The sequence below is a fragment of the Gordionus sp. m RMFG-2023 genome, chromosome 1 (genome assembly GCF_954871325.1).
Source record: "Gordionus sp. m RMFG-2023 chromosome 1, tfGorSpeb1-WG-v2, whole genome shotgun sequence".
Lineage (NCBI taxonomy): Eukaryota > Metazoa > Nematomorpha > Gordioida > Chordodea > Parachordodidae > Gordionus > Gordionus sp. m RMFG-2023.
In genome coordinates, this window is record NC_088775.1 from 63,634,313 (window position 1) to 63,651,469 (window position 17,157).

A 17,157-nucleotide genomic window follows, 5' to 3' on the forward strand; every position below is an offset into this window, starting at 1 on the left:
ATTTTCTTAACTATCTAAATAATTCCAGAAATTTTTAACAATTTTAAAAGGGGTCGGCCGAATCGTGATCGATTTAGGAAAAGAAAGTTTAGTAAAATTTATTTATAAAAAATAAGTTTTATGTTGAAAATATTCAAATATTTTTAAAATTTTGTTTGGGGGGTGTGGGGGGGGGGGGGAGTAAAATTTTTATTTATTTATAAAAACAGTAAAATTTGCGATGGGGGGAGGGGGATTTCTTTTTCCCCCCATTGGTTACCCGCCTACTTATATTTATTAGCAAAACCATATATTAGTAAAATTTATTAAAATATTAACTGTTTTATATTATATAACTGTCAAATACGTCTGTAAAAGTGGCATTTTACCTAATATATTATGAACAATTTTATATAATAGAGTATTATAAACTATATGTCTACTTTTATAAAGAAATCTTTTATATTTATTTCGACCTTTAAATATATATTTAGGAAGAGGCATAATAATTAAATTTAAAAATGAATAATATAGTTGATTAGTGATTTTAAACTCGATTAATTACAATATTAAATTTGTTAATTTTCAATTAATAAATTATTATATTTAATTAATTAGGGTTATATAATAATTTAAAAAGTCAATTAAGCTTCAACTGTTAATGCTAATATTTAATTTGTGATATTGATATTCTATTTTTAATACAGAATTTGATTGAAAAGCTAACATAGTGAAAATATATTTTATATGTATTAATTTAATCTAATAATTAAAATAGTATTCATTTAATTCAAATTTAGATAGTCTTATTAATTTTTAAATAATAAAATTAAATCTATATATTACTTAATAGAATTATAAAAGAAATCGCTCAGGGGGCTACAAAAAAATTTATTTTTATTTCAAAGGGATATTAAGGAGCCATTAAAAAAAAACTTTTTGCTTCAGGGGGCTATTCAAATTTTTAGGAGGCTCGAGCCCCTGCGCCAGGGTTGTCATGTTTCCCCCATCAGCGGGAGACTCCCGCAATTTTTTAGTTTACACGCAGACATCCATCTCTCTCCCGCAAAACTACCGCAATTAGAAATCTCCCGCAAAAATCTACAGCAATTTTTTAATTTCTCCCGAATTTTTTTTAAAAGGTTTTTAACGTTTTTAATATATAAATAATAATTTTGAGAGACAGTAATTGATTATTTTTATATTTTTAAAATAAATTTTAAATATTTATTCGAAAAACATGTCTAGTTTGTAAATTTCTTTCTATCTTGTTTTATTTTTATCCAATAATAAATCAACATCATTTCATTCATCAGTACAAAGGAGTATATCAACATCGATTGCAATACAAAAATATTCTCCAAAAATAATAAATAATACATATGCAACTACAGTTGCGAAATTGTATACACCTATCATGTAGTTCAACATTCACAGAGCTATATCATCACAATGTGGGTCGAATCTTTTTCCCATGATATTTAACGACTCCAATATAAGTGCAAACCTTACTTGTGGTAGAACAAAAATGAGCAAAGCTATCACAAGTGTTTTAGTACCTGAATCCTAGAGGTCAATTCTAGACCATTTAAAAGATGGGCATCCATATGTAATTCTGACAGATGCAAGAATAAGAACATTTCAAAAAAACTGTTAAATTTTTTTCCTCGGATAGGGAAAAATCCATCGATGTATCTAACCACATAATGTAAATATAGCTGATTCAGGGTTATCAATGAATTGCATGTCAGCTTTCTGCGCTGATAATGCCTCTGTAAATTTTGGCAAAAACCAAAGTGTATTTACCGAATTGAGGCCGCACAATAATGAATTAATACCAATTGAGTGTATATGCCATATACTACATGATTCTTGCAAGAAGGCAATGAATGTACTATCTGTGGATGTTGAAATAATTATGATGTGAGTTTTAACGAATTTAATTCATCAACTATAAGAGTTAATGAATTAAAAGAGTTGGTGGAGTGGTCTGACTTGGAATGGTGTGAGTTGTTGTGATATGTACCTATCAGGTGCTTATCGTTAATATATGCCATCGATAGAATTTTTAAATTTTACAAACCCTTAAAAAAATACTTTTTAAATAAAGATTTTAAAAGCTGTCCTAAAATTTTGAATTTTTTTTAGTATGAAATAGCAGAAGCATATTTGGGATTAGTTTCACATGTAGGAAATCTACTTCATGAAGTTAATATTTAGTTGCAATCAGAATATTCTTTATTAATAAAGATTCACAAAATCATGCTACAGCTCTGTTCATCTCTACAGTTAAAAATTTATAATAAATTTTATGACGCTATTTCTAAAAATATTAAATGTTCAAATAATACTCTAATTAATACATTTTTAAATGAAGCAGATATTTTTATTAAGACAATTTTAGAATATTTACGATCAAAATTTGATTTTAATAACTATTTACAAATGTATAAATATTATGACCTTGGAACAGAAACTGTCAATTGATGGTTTTTGTAATTTAATAAATATATTAAAAATACTGAAAGATATAGATGTCTTGTTTGAGGAGATTGTAATTCTCTCTATTTTTTATGATTCGCCAGAATACTTAAAGTTAGATTGTCTAAAAGCAGAGGAGAAACGGCTAGAATTTTTCCGTAATAACAATAAATCCCCATGCTTGGAAAAAAATTGCGAGCATGTCTTCTTTACCTCATTCTAATACCTCATCCGAGCGCATTTTTAGCCTGATGAGGACTGTCTGGGAAAAGGATTGCTTTAACAACATTAGAGGCTGAGCTAATGGTTAAACAAATTTATAATATGTCATGCCAGGAATTTTATAAATATCTCAATAACGACGGTAAACGTTTAGTTCCATTATTTAAATCTCAAATTAAATATAATTAACATTATATTTAATTTTCCATATTTTTTTATTTTTACATTCGCATAAAATAAATATATTTTTTACATTGTAAATCAAAAATAGAGAGCATTACAATATCCTCAAACAAGACATCAATGTCTATCTGTATTTTTAAAATTTTTGAACATTTTAATATAGTTTTAGCAATGGCGCCATAAAATTTATTGTCAATTTTTAACTGTAAAGATTAACACATCTGCAGCATAATTTTGTGAATCTTTGTTAAGATTCTTCTGATTGCAACTGCACATTAACAGTATGTAGTAGATTTCCTACATGTGAAATCATTCCTAAATATACCTCTGCCATTCACTACTGAAAAAAATTTTCAAAATGTTAGGACAGCTTTTATAATCTTTATTTAAAAAATATTTAAAGGTTTATAAAATTTTAAAATTCTATAGATGGCGGGTATTAGGAACATATAGCAACCAACATTGTGCTGACTCAATTCTGTAAATACACTCTGGTTTTTTCCAAATTCACTGAGGCATAATCAAATCATAAAGTTGACATGTAATTTATTGATAATCCCGAATCTGCTATATTTACCATTATATGGTTAGCTATGTCTTTGGATATTTCACTATTTGAGGGGAAAAAATTTAATAGTTTTCCTGAAACGTTCTTAATTTTGTTGAAATAGCGAAGGATTAATATTTACCTTATTAGATGCATCTGTTAGAATTGCATATGTATGCCCATCTTTCAAATCGTCAAGAATTGACCTCCTGAATTCAGGTTCCTTGCTCATTTTTGTTCTACAAGTAAAGTTTTCATTTATCTTGGAGTAGTTAAATATTATGGGGAAAGATTCTACCTACATTGTAATAAGTAGCTCTGTGAATGTTATACTACAAGATAAGTGATTACAATTGCCTCAACTGTAGTTGCATCTGTATTATTTCTTATTTATGGAGAATATTTTTGTTTTGCAATGAATGTAGATACACTCTTATTTATGGAGAATATTTTTGTTTTGCAATGAATGTAGGTACACTCCCCTGCACTGATTATAATAATGTGATTGAACAATAATAAATAAAATAATTATCATTGAAATGAGTACAATATTACCTTATTATATATTTAAATGTGATATGTGATAATTAAGCCCCAATCCCAATAATGTTATACACACACACAAGGTAGTATTCCAATTGCGGATGTTTTCCGGGACATTCGCATAAAATATATTTTTTACATTGTAAAATTAAAATCGTTTGTTTTTTTATAAAATTTTATCTTGTTTACATTCTTTTTTATAAATTAATATATTTTAATAAATCAAGATGTTATTTTATTTTGAAAAATAGTTACCGAATTCGTATTTACATAAACTAATTATAAAAAATAATAGGCGGATAATTAAGTCAATTTAAAATCTCGGCCTTTTTTAGCAAATTTTTTAATTCTACCGCAATTTTCATTTTTCCCGCAAAATACCAAATTTCTCCCGCAATTTAAAAATTTTGACCTGGCAACCCTGCCTTGCGCGCCATCCCCTAGTGACGTCACTGATTTAATGTAATTGTGACTCGGATGAATAACATATGATGCCAGCACTACTTGTAATTATTTTTGATATGTCGGGAAACAATTGATAATTTAATATTTAAATCTATAGCTAGACTCAACGTGTTGAGAAGTATTGAGCACTTTTTTGGTTAAGTTATATTTATGTTTTAAAATTATATTATTTAAACTGTTCACAATTTAAGATGCTTTATATTTTTCTTTCTCTTTTTCTTTTTTCCCTTTCTACCTTCCTAACACGACATTAGACTTTCCTTCATAGAAAAAATGTAATTCCAACTAATTCTGTCTAGTCATTTTCTTCCAGGCAGCGTCTACATGAGCAGGGGGGGGGGGGTAGGAACAGTTATCCTAATATCTATAAAGGGGTAGAGGGTAGGGGGTAGGTGGTAGGGGGTAGGCATTTTGGGGGGTAGGCATTTTGGGGGTAGGCTATAATAATCTAGAAAATTTTCCATTACATTTTTAAATTATCTATGGATAACATTTTGGTATAATAATCTATAATATAATTGTAGACCTATTATAATATAAATACACTGCTAAATATCGACCGTTACAATCATAATATATTGCACCCCATTTTTTTGAATTTCGAGAGATGAAAACTAGAATACAAAAGGCAAAAGGGGCTTTTCACAAGTATATGAAGTTATGGAAGACGAAGGAGATCTCTGTTCACACCAGACTTAGAATCTTCAATTCTACAATCATCCCCATATTACTTTTTGGAGGGGACTTATGGGAATTTAACAAAACAGAAAATAGGAGACTCCAATCCTTTATAAATAACTGCCTTAGAATCATAAATGGAATTTTTTATCCGAAGGTTATATCAAACAACAATTTATGGAGAGCATCTAAGCATACTCCACACATCACCCTGAGGAAACGCCGTATTCAATTTCTGGCCCATATCAAGAAACTCAGATCAAAATCTTGTCCATGATGCTATTACTTGGCTTTACACCAATAATAAAAAAGAATATACAAAATACAAATCCCTCTGGTACTATAAGACCATAAAAGATATAATGGAGTTAAATTTAAATATGAAACAATTTATTAAATTAAATAACTGCAAAAAGTCCATCAAAAAACTTTTCAGGATAAAGGAAAGATTTTTCAAATGAAAAAATCATCAGTGTTTTTTATATTTTTAATCACCAAAATCAACTATGGGACGTTTCTAAATTAGGACTAATAGCAAACTAGATTGCATATGCGCTATATATCACGTATCACGTAATTTCCCGTCTACACAATTTCACAATATTTTTTTAAATTATTAAATTATAAATATTTTAAATTAAATCAATTTTACAATCTAATTTTTACAATCTAATTTTTACAATCTAATTTTTACAATCTATATAAATTTTTTAAGTTAGATGTCAAGCAATAAAATATGTTACAAGGTAAAATGTTTGTATACAGGCTGTACCTCCAAAAAAATTAGAAAAAATAAAATTAATTTACATTACAAAATAAGACATCCTCATAGTGAAGTAAAGTTTGAGGTTATAGCTATTAAAAAAGAGAATATATGGAGCAATATTGGTCTAAATACAAATAATCTCAAAATAACAAATGGAATCAATACCCAATTTAAAAAAAATAAATCAATTGCAACATATTTTCAAAAGGTTAAACTATTTTCTAATTTTAAAACATTCTTATATCACATGTAAATATATTATATAATTTATTTATTTCACTATTAGATGATGAGACCCAGGTTTTATAATTTTTAATCATTTATTTTTTTTATAAATCAAAATCATTTTCTATATTTATAATTAATAGCAATCTCATTTAGATGCCCCCTATCCAGAAATTTTACCATTGTTAGATGATGAAGCCTAGGTTTTATAATTTTTAAATATGATTCTTTTATAAATCAAGATCATTTTCTATATTTATAATTAATAGCAATCTCATTTAGATGCCCCCTATCCAGAAATTATACCATTGTTAGATGGATTCAGGTCTAAATCGCATTAATCAAAATAGCATAAACATACTCACTTTATGTTACCACTAGAAAATTTAAATAATAAATAACATATATTATAAATATTTGTTTAGAAAGATTAATAGATAAAAAATATATACATGTGTAATAAATATTACATATATATTATATTAAATAAATATAATAAAATATTAAATATATACTTAAATATTACATACATATATAATTAATAAATATACCATATATAATTTACCTACATATTATAAATATGATGTTATTATAAAATATAATCAATATGTTAGTTAAATAATACCGATATAAGTGAAATTAAATATATATATATATGTTAAATAAATATTTTAAAATATTAAATATATTTAAATATTATTTATATGTATATTATAAGTATAATAAATTCATATACCATATATAATTTACCTACATATTATAAATATGATCTTATTATAATTTAGTTATATATTATCTTAAATAATATCGATATACAGTAAAATTAAATATATATATGTTAAGTAAATATATTTAAATATTATTTATATATATATTACTTGTATAATAAATAAATATACCATATATAATTTACCTACATATTACATATATGATGCAGTGGCGTAGCTACGGGGGTGGTTTTCGGGTTTGGAGATTATTTTTAGATTATACGTTCAAAAGACTTAAAAGTGATTTTATATCAATTATATTTTGATGGTTTTGATGTTTGTGGAAGGATATTATATTACTATTGAAATTATTCTGGATAGTATTATTATAAAGTCATTGAGAATAATCTACTAAATTATAATAACATATTATTGATGTATTTAAAAAATATATTTATTATATATTATCGAAGATATGGTTATTTGTAAGATAAACCCGGCCGAAGGCCTTGGCAAAAGGGCCGAAGGCCCGTTAAAGGGGATCTGGGAGGCGAAGCCCCCCAGCTATATGTATGGACCCCCTCTAAGGAAAATTCCTAGCTACGCCACTGATATGATGTTATTATAATTTAGGTGTATATCAAGTTTACTACTAGGGAAGCAATCGAAAATTATTTTTAATTTTTATTTATTAGTAAAACCATAATAAAATTAAATTAAAATATAAAATTAAGTAGAATTCATCTTTGTTTTTGAGTAAAATGTGCTAAATTATAATAGTTATTGCTAGATTTCAATTTTTTTAATAATTTTTTTTCAATCGAAATAAAAAATAGATTTAAAATTTAAAAATATTTTTAATTTATTTATTAAAAGTTAGCGGAATATCATAAAATTATTTTACAAAATTCTAAATTAATTGCTTAAAATAATTTGGTGCATCAATGGTATTGTTTATAATTATTAGGTGTCATGGCTAAGCGAAGATTTATAAATTCCCTTGCATGATAAAAATATCCTTCACAATCTTAAACTGATATCTATAGATATAAATGGGAAAAAAATAATATATATATTTTTATAAATAAATTTTAATATTATATATATTTTTTTATTATATTAGTCTTAATATTTTTATAATATATATTTATTTAAATTATATGCTTATATATATGAGGTAAAATTAGCACTTATTTTTATTTTTTAGATAAATAAAACGTTAAATAAAAGTATATCAAAATTTATCTATAAACAGATACAGATACCTCTTAAGTAGTATATAGATACAGATACTTTTTATACAACTCTGATAATCTTAATAAATTTATAATTACAATTATTGAACATTAATTATTGCTTTTAAAAAAGAAAAATATTCTTACTCATGATATAGTTTATATTTTTGTTTGTAGAGCGATAACTATTTTTATCTATTTTTTTGTTAATTATTTTTTTTGTAGAGCGATAATACTTTTATCAATTTTTTTTTGTTTAATTGTTTTTTATGTAGAGCGATAACTATTTGTATCAATAATATTTTGTTAGTTTTTTTTCGCAATAAAAATTTGATTATTATTTTATTGTTTGTAGAAATATATATAAAGTGAAGAAAAATAAAATATAAATAATATAGTTGTTTTCATTCATTTTTTCCCCTTGCTACAAAATATTTTGTGTTTTAAAAAAAATTGATAAAGAGAAAAGTAAAAGAAAAATTAAAATTAATACCGGAAAAAGAAGTAAAATAAATTTACGTTAATTAAAATTTATAAAATTACTATCATCCGATTTTACTAATACTTTTAAAAAAGTGATAGTGCCTATTTAAAATTTTATGATAAAAACTTTCTTTCAATGGTTCAATAGATCCTTGTTTTGATACAATCTTCATCATTAGATTTCTCTCTAATGGGGTTGATAATAAATCTAAAAGCACTAATCTCAATCATTCAGTGGACTAATTTTTTAAGATGTTTTGTTTATAATTCCATATTAAATTAACTGAAGGTCCAACCCTATTAAATTATTTAAAAATTAATATATTTAGAGTGACCAAATAGATATCATTATACCTTAGATTAATCTGATTTAAATAATGTTAATATAAAAAAAATAATAATTAATATAAAAAATATGGTTAAGGGCATCTAGTTAATAAAACATATATTCATGAAATTTGATTAAGTCTGTTAAATATATTATTTAGTTTTTATTTATTTTGTTAAAATATATTTCAATAAATAAAAATATTACCAATAGAGCATTATGTGTACCAGGATTAGTTGAATGTTGCTTTTATACAAGTAAATTATAATGGCAAATGTTAAAATATCGAGTGTGAAATTATTTAAGTTCTTTAATAAATTTCTAAATGTTATTGTTATCTTCGTAACTAGTGTTGTTAATCGGCTTAGCCGAGTCGGCTCGAACAGAGCTCACCCAAATTTTGGGTCGTTTTTTTCGACTCCAACTCAAAGTTTTCGTCGTTTTTTACGACTTCGACCAGAGTTCAAGCCGAAAAAAACGACTTCGACCCAAAATATGGGTCGTTTTTTTCGACTCCGACCCAAGTCCAAGCCGAAAAAAACGACTTCGACCCAAAATATGGGTCGTTTTTTACGACTCCGACTCAAAATTTGGGTCGTATTTTTCGACTTAAACTTGAAGTTTGGGTCATATTTTTCGACTCAAACTTGAAGTTTGGGTCGTATTTTTCGACTAAAACTTGAAGTTTGGGTCGTATTTTTTGACTCAAACTTGAAGTTTGGGTCGTATTTTTCGACTCCAACTCAAAGTTTGGGTCGTTTTTCTGACTCAGACTCAAACATCGGGTCGTTTTATTCAATCCGACCCAAAATATGGATCTTTTTTTTAAAGACGACTTAAAGTTAGGGTTGCTTTTTTTCACCCCTAACCCAATTATCTAGATCATTTTTTTCGACCAAAAGTCAAATAACATTTAGTATATATTAATATTATAGGCGGGAAAGTTACTTAAAGCTTCTTTAAATTATAATGCTCTGATTAACTATTCATCATAGTTATATTTTAAAATTTTTAATTGATGTACCATAGAAAAGTGCCATTTGTCATGATAATTATTTTTGAACTTTTTTAAATGAAATAGATAAAAATATATATTGTAGACATGTTAAATCAAAATTTCAGTGATGATGTACCATAGATAAGTGGTAATTGTCATAATCGCTATTTTTGAACTTTTTTGAGTTTTTTTAAAGCAAATTGCTAAAAATATATATTCTAAACATGTTAAATTAAAAATTCAGTGAGGATGTATCATAGATAGGTGACAATTGTCATAATCGCTATTTTTGAACTTTTTTCAATTTTTTTAAAGGAAATAGCAAAAAATATATATTCTAACCATGTTAAATTAAAAATTCAGTGAGGATGTATCATAGATATGTGACAATTGTCATAATCGCTATTTTTGAACTTTTTCAAATTTTTTTAAAGGAAACATCTTAAAATATATATTCTAAACATGTTAAATTTAAAATTCAGTGAGGATGTATCATATATAGGTGACAATTGTCATAATCGCTATTTTTGAACTTTTTCAAATTTTTTTAAAGGAAATATCTAAAAATATATATTCTAAACATGTTAAATTAAAAATTCAGTGAGGATGTATCATAGATAGGTGACAATTGTCATAATCACTATTTTTGAACTTTTTCAAATTTTTTTAAAGGAAATAGCTAAAAATATATATTCTAAACATGTTAAATTAAAATTTCAGTGAGGATGTATCATATATAGGTGACAATTGTCATAATCGCTATTTTTAAACTTTTTCAAATTTTTTAAAGGAAACATCTTAAAATATATATTCTAAACATGTTAAATTTAAAATTCAGTGAGGATTATCATATATAGGTGACAATTGTCATAATCGCTATTTTTGAACTTTTTCAAATTTTTTTAAAGGAAATATCTAAAAATATATATTCTAAACATGTTAAATTAAAAATTCAGTGAGGATGTATCATAGATAGGTGACAATTGTCATAATCGCTATTATTGAACTTTTTCAAATTTTTTTAAAGGAAATAGCTAAAAATATATATTCTAAACATGTTAAATTAAAATTTCAGTGAGGATGTATCATAGATAGGTGACAATTGTCATAATCGCTATTTTTAAACTTTTTCAAATTTTTTTAAAGGAAATATCTAAAAATATATATTCTAAACATGTTAAATTAAAAATTCAGTGAGGATGTATCATAGATAGGTGACAATTGTCATAATCGCTATTTTTGAACTTTTTTCAATTTTTTTAAAGGAAATAGCAAAAAATATATATTCTAACCATGTTAAATTAAAAATTCAGTGAGGATGTATCATAGATATGTGACAAATGTCATAATCGCTATTTTTGAACTTTTTCAAATTTTTTTAAAGGAAACATCTTAAAATATATATTCTAAACATGTTAAATTTAAAATTCAGTGAGGATGTATCATATATAGGTGACAATTGTCATAATCGCTATTTTTGAACTTTTTCAAATTTTTTTAAAGGAAATATCAAAAAATATATATTCTAAACATGTTAAATTAAAAATTCAGTGAGGATGTATCATAGATATGTGACAATTGTCATAATCGCTATTTTTGAACTTTTTCAAATTTTTTTAAAGGAGATAGCTAAAAATATATATTCTAAACATGTTAAAGTCACCTATCTATGATACATCCTCACTGAATTTTTAATTTAACATGTTTAGAATATATATTTTTAGATATTTCCTTTAAAAAAATTTCAAAAAGTTTATAAATAGCGATTATGACAATTGTCACCTATCTATGATACATCCTCACTGAAATTTTAATTTAACATGTTTAGAATATATATTTTTAGCTATTTCCTTTAAAAAAATTTGAAAAAGTTCAAAAATAGCGATTATGACAATTGTCACCTATCTATGATACATCCTCACTGAATTTTTAATTTAACATGTTTAGAATATATATTTTTAGATATTTCCTTTAAAAAAATTTGAAAAAGTTTAAAAATAGCGATTATGACAATTGTCACCTATCTATGATACATCCTCACTGAAATTATAATTTAACATGTTTAGAATATATATTTTTAGCTATTTCCTTTAAAAAAATTTGAAAAAGTTCAAAAATAGCGATTATGACAATTGTCACCTATCTATGATACATCCTCACTGAATTTTTAATTTAACATGTTTAGAATATATATTTTTAGATATTTCCTTTAAAAAAATTTGAAAAAGTTCAAAAATAGCGATTATGACAATTGTCACCTATATATGATAATCCTCACTGAATTTTAAATTTAACATGTTTAGAATATATATTTTTAGCTATTTCCTTTAAAAAAATTTGAAAAAGTTCAAAAATAGCGATTATGACAATTGTCACCTATCTATGATACATCCTCACTGAATTTTTAATTTAACATGTTTAGAATATATATTTTTAGATATTTCCTTTAAAAAAATTTGAAAAAGTTCAAAAATAGCGATTATGACAATTGTCACCTATATATGATACATCCTCACTGAATTTTAAATTTAACATGTTTAGAATATATATTTTAATATGTTTCCTTTAAAAAAATTTGAAAAAGTTCAAAAATAGCGATTATGACAATTGTCACATATCTATGATACATCCTCACTGAATTTTTAATTTAACATGGTTAGAATATATATTTTTTGCTATTTCCTTTAAAAAAATTGAAAAAAGTTCAAAAATAGCGATTATGACAATTGTCACCTATCTATAATACATCCTCACTGAATTTTAATTTAACATGTTTAGAATATATATTTTTAGCAATTTGCTTTAAAAAAACTCAAAAAAGTTCAAAAATAGCGATTATGACAATTACCACTTATCTATGGTACATCATCAGTGAAATTTTGATTTAACATGTCTACAATATATATTTTTCTATTTCATTTAAAAAAGTTCAAAAATAATTATCATGACAAATGGCACTTTTCTATGGTACATCACTTAAAAATTTTAAAATATAACTATGATGAATAGTTAATCAGAGCATTATAATTTAAAGAAGCTTTAAGTAACTTTCCCGCCTATAATATTAATATATACTAAATGTTATTTGACTTTTGGTCGAAAAAAATGATCTAGATATTGGGTTAGGGGTGAAAAAAAGCAACCCTAACTTTAAGTCGTCTTTAAAAAGAAAGATCCATATTTTGGGTCGGATTGAATAAAACGACCCGATGTTTGAGTCTGAGTCAGAAAAACGACCCAAACTTTGAGTTAGAGTCGAAAAATACGACCCAAACTTCAAGTTTTAGTCGAAAAATACGACCCAAACTTCAAGTTTTAGTCGAAAAATACGACCCAAACTTCAAGTTTTAGTCGAAAAATACGACCCAAACTTCAAGTTTGAGTCGAAAAATATGACCCAAACTTCAAGTTTAAGTCGAAAAATACGACCCAAATTTCAAGTTTGAGTCGAAATATACGACCCAAATTTTGAGTCGGAGTCGTAAAAAACGACCCATATTTTGGGTCGAGGTCGTTTTTTTCGGCTTGGACTTGGGTCGGAGTCGAAAAAAACGACCCATATTTTGGGTCGAAGTCGTTTTTTTCGGCTTGAACTCGGGTCGAAGTCGAAAAAAACGACCCAAACATTGAGTCGGAGTCGAATAAAACGACCCGAGCTTTGGGTCGGGGTCGCGACTCGCGGCGTTTTAACAACACTATTCGTAACTTATTGTCTTAAACCTAGCAAAAACATTTTTAAAAAAATTCACTAATATATCTTTTATTTTTTGATAATATATTTTATTTGTGTATGTATATAAAAAAAATCAACATTTACAAATTTATTATTATAAAATAAAACTATAAAATTAAAAACGGATATTTATTGATAGTTTTAATATTTAAAATTTACTAAAAAAGATATTTTATTTAAAAATTCTGTAATATCAGAAGTTCTTTCATTTCATATTTTCTATTTCTTCGCCGCACTCTAGATCCATTATTGATCTGGATAATTTTGAGGTCGTTAGAATGTTGATGACCTATTAAAGTTTTTATAAGAATATAAACATTTGGGTGAGCGTGTGCCATTTTTCTCTTTAAGGCATGATGAAACCCCTCTAGATGATTGTTGGTGCGGGGACCATCGACTTTATATCTAAATTATATGAAAATTTTAAAAATTAATTAATTATATTTTAAATACCTTGTCCATATGCCATGAGGAAATATGGCATTAAGGCCTAGCCATGTCGTATCCATATACTCCATAAAATCCATGAGCATGGGATTTTCAGATGCCATAATATAACAATTTTGCCTTACCCTAGATATATCTTCCTCCTTACAAAAAGGCAAAGTTGTCATGGGCCTAACAACTTTGTGAACATTGGAGTGGTTCAGATACAAGCTTACCAACCCTAAAGATTGACATCTTCGCCATAACGCTTGCGAATAATGGAAAAAACATCTTATACAAAATTATATTAGATAATAAATCATAAATTTAACCCTTTATAATCATGCTAGGAAATACAAACTTGAGAGCTGATATAGCAGCTGCCTCAAAGTCTGTTTGGCCAAATCGAGGATTAAAGGTTATCTGGCGTTCGGCGCAAAAATTAGTAATAATTTTAAAAAGCCGGATATATGTTTCTTTTGTCTTATCCGGAAGGAGAGCGTAAATGATAAGTATCACAACACCTTCATACATAACATGCAAGGTATAAAGTTGATAAAATAAGGTAGGAGCTACATGAAAATTTCATCCATGTAGATCATATTAGAACCCTCGGTCAAACGCAACATGGAATCAGTACCAAAAACGTATAAGTTACCTGTTCCGTGGATTAGAAAACGTTCATTGCGAGTTGTCATAGCATATTCTGCTGATAACTCAATATCCAAAATCGAATGAGGCATAGGGGGCCGATATTTCATAAGGAGTCTATGTGACTCCTCAAAGATATAAATGATGGTATCGCCTCAGAATAGTTTTCTATTTCTGGATCCTCCAAACATCTCTTATCCATAGTTTGTTGATAAATGTTTAAGCGTGTCTCAAAGAGATTCTGAGCTACAATGTTTTCGAGTGCTTCTTTAGTTTTAAGCATCTCGAATGTCCCTATTTCAAAAGGATGATCATGTATACCCGAAGCAATATAAGCACCATCAAATATGCATTTATACTCTACAACGATATTTTATAATGTCCCTATTTTGACAGTGAAATCTATATAGATAGTTCTGAAAGAAGAGTAATATTTTCCCCTTTTGGCTTTTGACAAAACGAGCCTCTAGTTAATTAAAAATAATATTAATGCAATTTATTATAATTATTTTTACCATAAATATTTGAATTTAAGTCTAATAAGGCTTGTGCTATGTCAAGAGGGGAATCTAGATTTGTGTCAGGCACTATGGGAGAAACTTGTGGTTCCAAATGTGGAATACCATTGGATGAAACTAGATTATAAAGAAAATTGTCAAATTAAGAATTTTTAAAATTTTTATTTACTTGAGATATCAGGCACTATGGGAGAAACTTGTGGTTCCAAATGTGGAATACCATTGGATGAAACTAGATTATAAAGAAAATTGTCAAATTAAGAATTTTTAAAATTTTTAGTTACTTGAGATATCAGGCACTATGAGAGAAACTTGTGGTTCCAAATGTGGAATACCATTGGATGAAACTAGATTGTAAAGAAAATTGTCAAATTAAGAATTTTTAAAATTTTTATTTACTTAAGATATCAGGCAAAATCACAGAATCTTGTGATTGTGTTGATGGAAGACTAAGATGGGTGTTATCTTATTTAAAATAAAGATGTTTAAATATCTTAAATATTTATTTTATTACATTTACACTTCGCTGTGTTCTATCGTGATTATTATGTCCTTTAATGAGAGCTTAGCTCTACCAGAACAATTATCACGACAACTTAAGTGTATAAATTTTTTGTTGGCACTTTTTATGAGGTACTCATACCCTAAATAAATTATTAAATGATTTCCTTTTTGAGTTTTCTTAAAAGTAAAAAAATATATAAAAATATATAAAACAATATTACTTCAAATTTAATATTTTGAATCTTAAGGTAACATTCCAAATTATTGGCAATAGTGGCTATTATCTATAAATATTTGAATTATTTTTAAAAATTTATTAAGAATATATAAATCTATATTAAATCAGTGCTATTATAATTATTAGAGTAATACATATAAATTATATTGTTACTTTACTGTTAACAATTGTAAAAATGGAATATCAAGATCACTCATAATGTCAAATATAGTATTGATAGTTTAAGCTTAATTGATTTAATATTATTAAGTTATTTTACAATCTTAATTAATTAAATATAATCATTTATTAATTGAAAATAAAATTAATCCAATTTAATAGTGTGATTTGTGTTGTCAAGTTCAATATCAATAATCAACTAAATCACTCTTTTAAATTTAAGCCTTTAAGAAAATATCTAAAATTTAAATCAGTATCCAAAACTTCTTAGTGAAAACTCTAACTATATTTAATTAATACATCTTTATAAATTATATTATCATTAAGTTCAATATCAAAATTTAAGTCTCTAAGAAATTTCTAAAATTTAAACCAGTATACAAAACTTCTTAGTTAAAGTCAGTATTCAAAACTTTTGAGTGAAAACTCTAACTATATTTAATTAATACATCTTTATAAATTATATTATGATCATTAAGTTCAATATCAAAATTTAAGCCTCTAAGAAAATTTCTAAAATTTAAACCAGTATACAAAACTTCTTAGTCAAAGTCAGTATTCAAAACTTTTGAGTGAAAACTCTAACTATATTTAATTAATACATCTTTATAAATTATATTATCATTAAGTTCAATATCAAAATTTAAGTCTCTAAGAAAATTTCTAAAATTTAAACCAGTATACAAAACTTCTTAGTCAAAGTCAGTATTCAAAACTTTTGAGTGAAAACTCTAACTATATTTAATTAATACATCTTTGTAAATTATATTATGATCATTAAGTTCAATATCAAAATTTAAGCCTAAGAAAATTTCTAAAATTTAAACCAGTATACAAAACTTTTTAAAAAACTAATATATTACTTGCCACTTTTAATTTTTTATCGCTTCAGATATGGCGGTCATTTTTTGAATATGTTATTTTGAAGACGTTTTAAAACATACTCAATTTATGCTATTTTGAGCAATGCTATTTAGTGGTCAACCGCTCATTTAGATGCCCCCTATCCAGAAATTATACCATTGTTAGATGATGAAGCACAGGTTTTATAATTTTTAAATATGATTCTTTTATAAATCAAGATCATTT

At 25.7% G+C, this 17,157-nt stretch overlaps 1 long non-coding RNA gene across 1 annotated transcript; it reads right to left on the reverse strand.

The window, feature by feature from the left end:
* Positions 1 to 15,119: 15,119 nt before the first annotated feature.
* Positions 15,120 to 15,791, reverse strand: LOC135922428 (uncharacterized). Its single transcript, XR_010570899.1, has 4 exons — positions 15,682 to 15,791; positions 15,567 to 15,632; positions 15,337 to 15,399; positions 15,120 to 15,284 (listed from the first exon to the last, which is right to left on the reverse strand). It is a non-coding gene; the product is annotated as an uncharacterized LOC135922428 (long non-coding RNA).
* Positions 15,792 to 17,157: the final 1,366 nt, after the last annotated feature.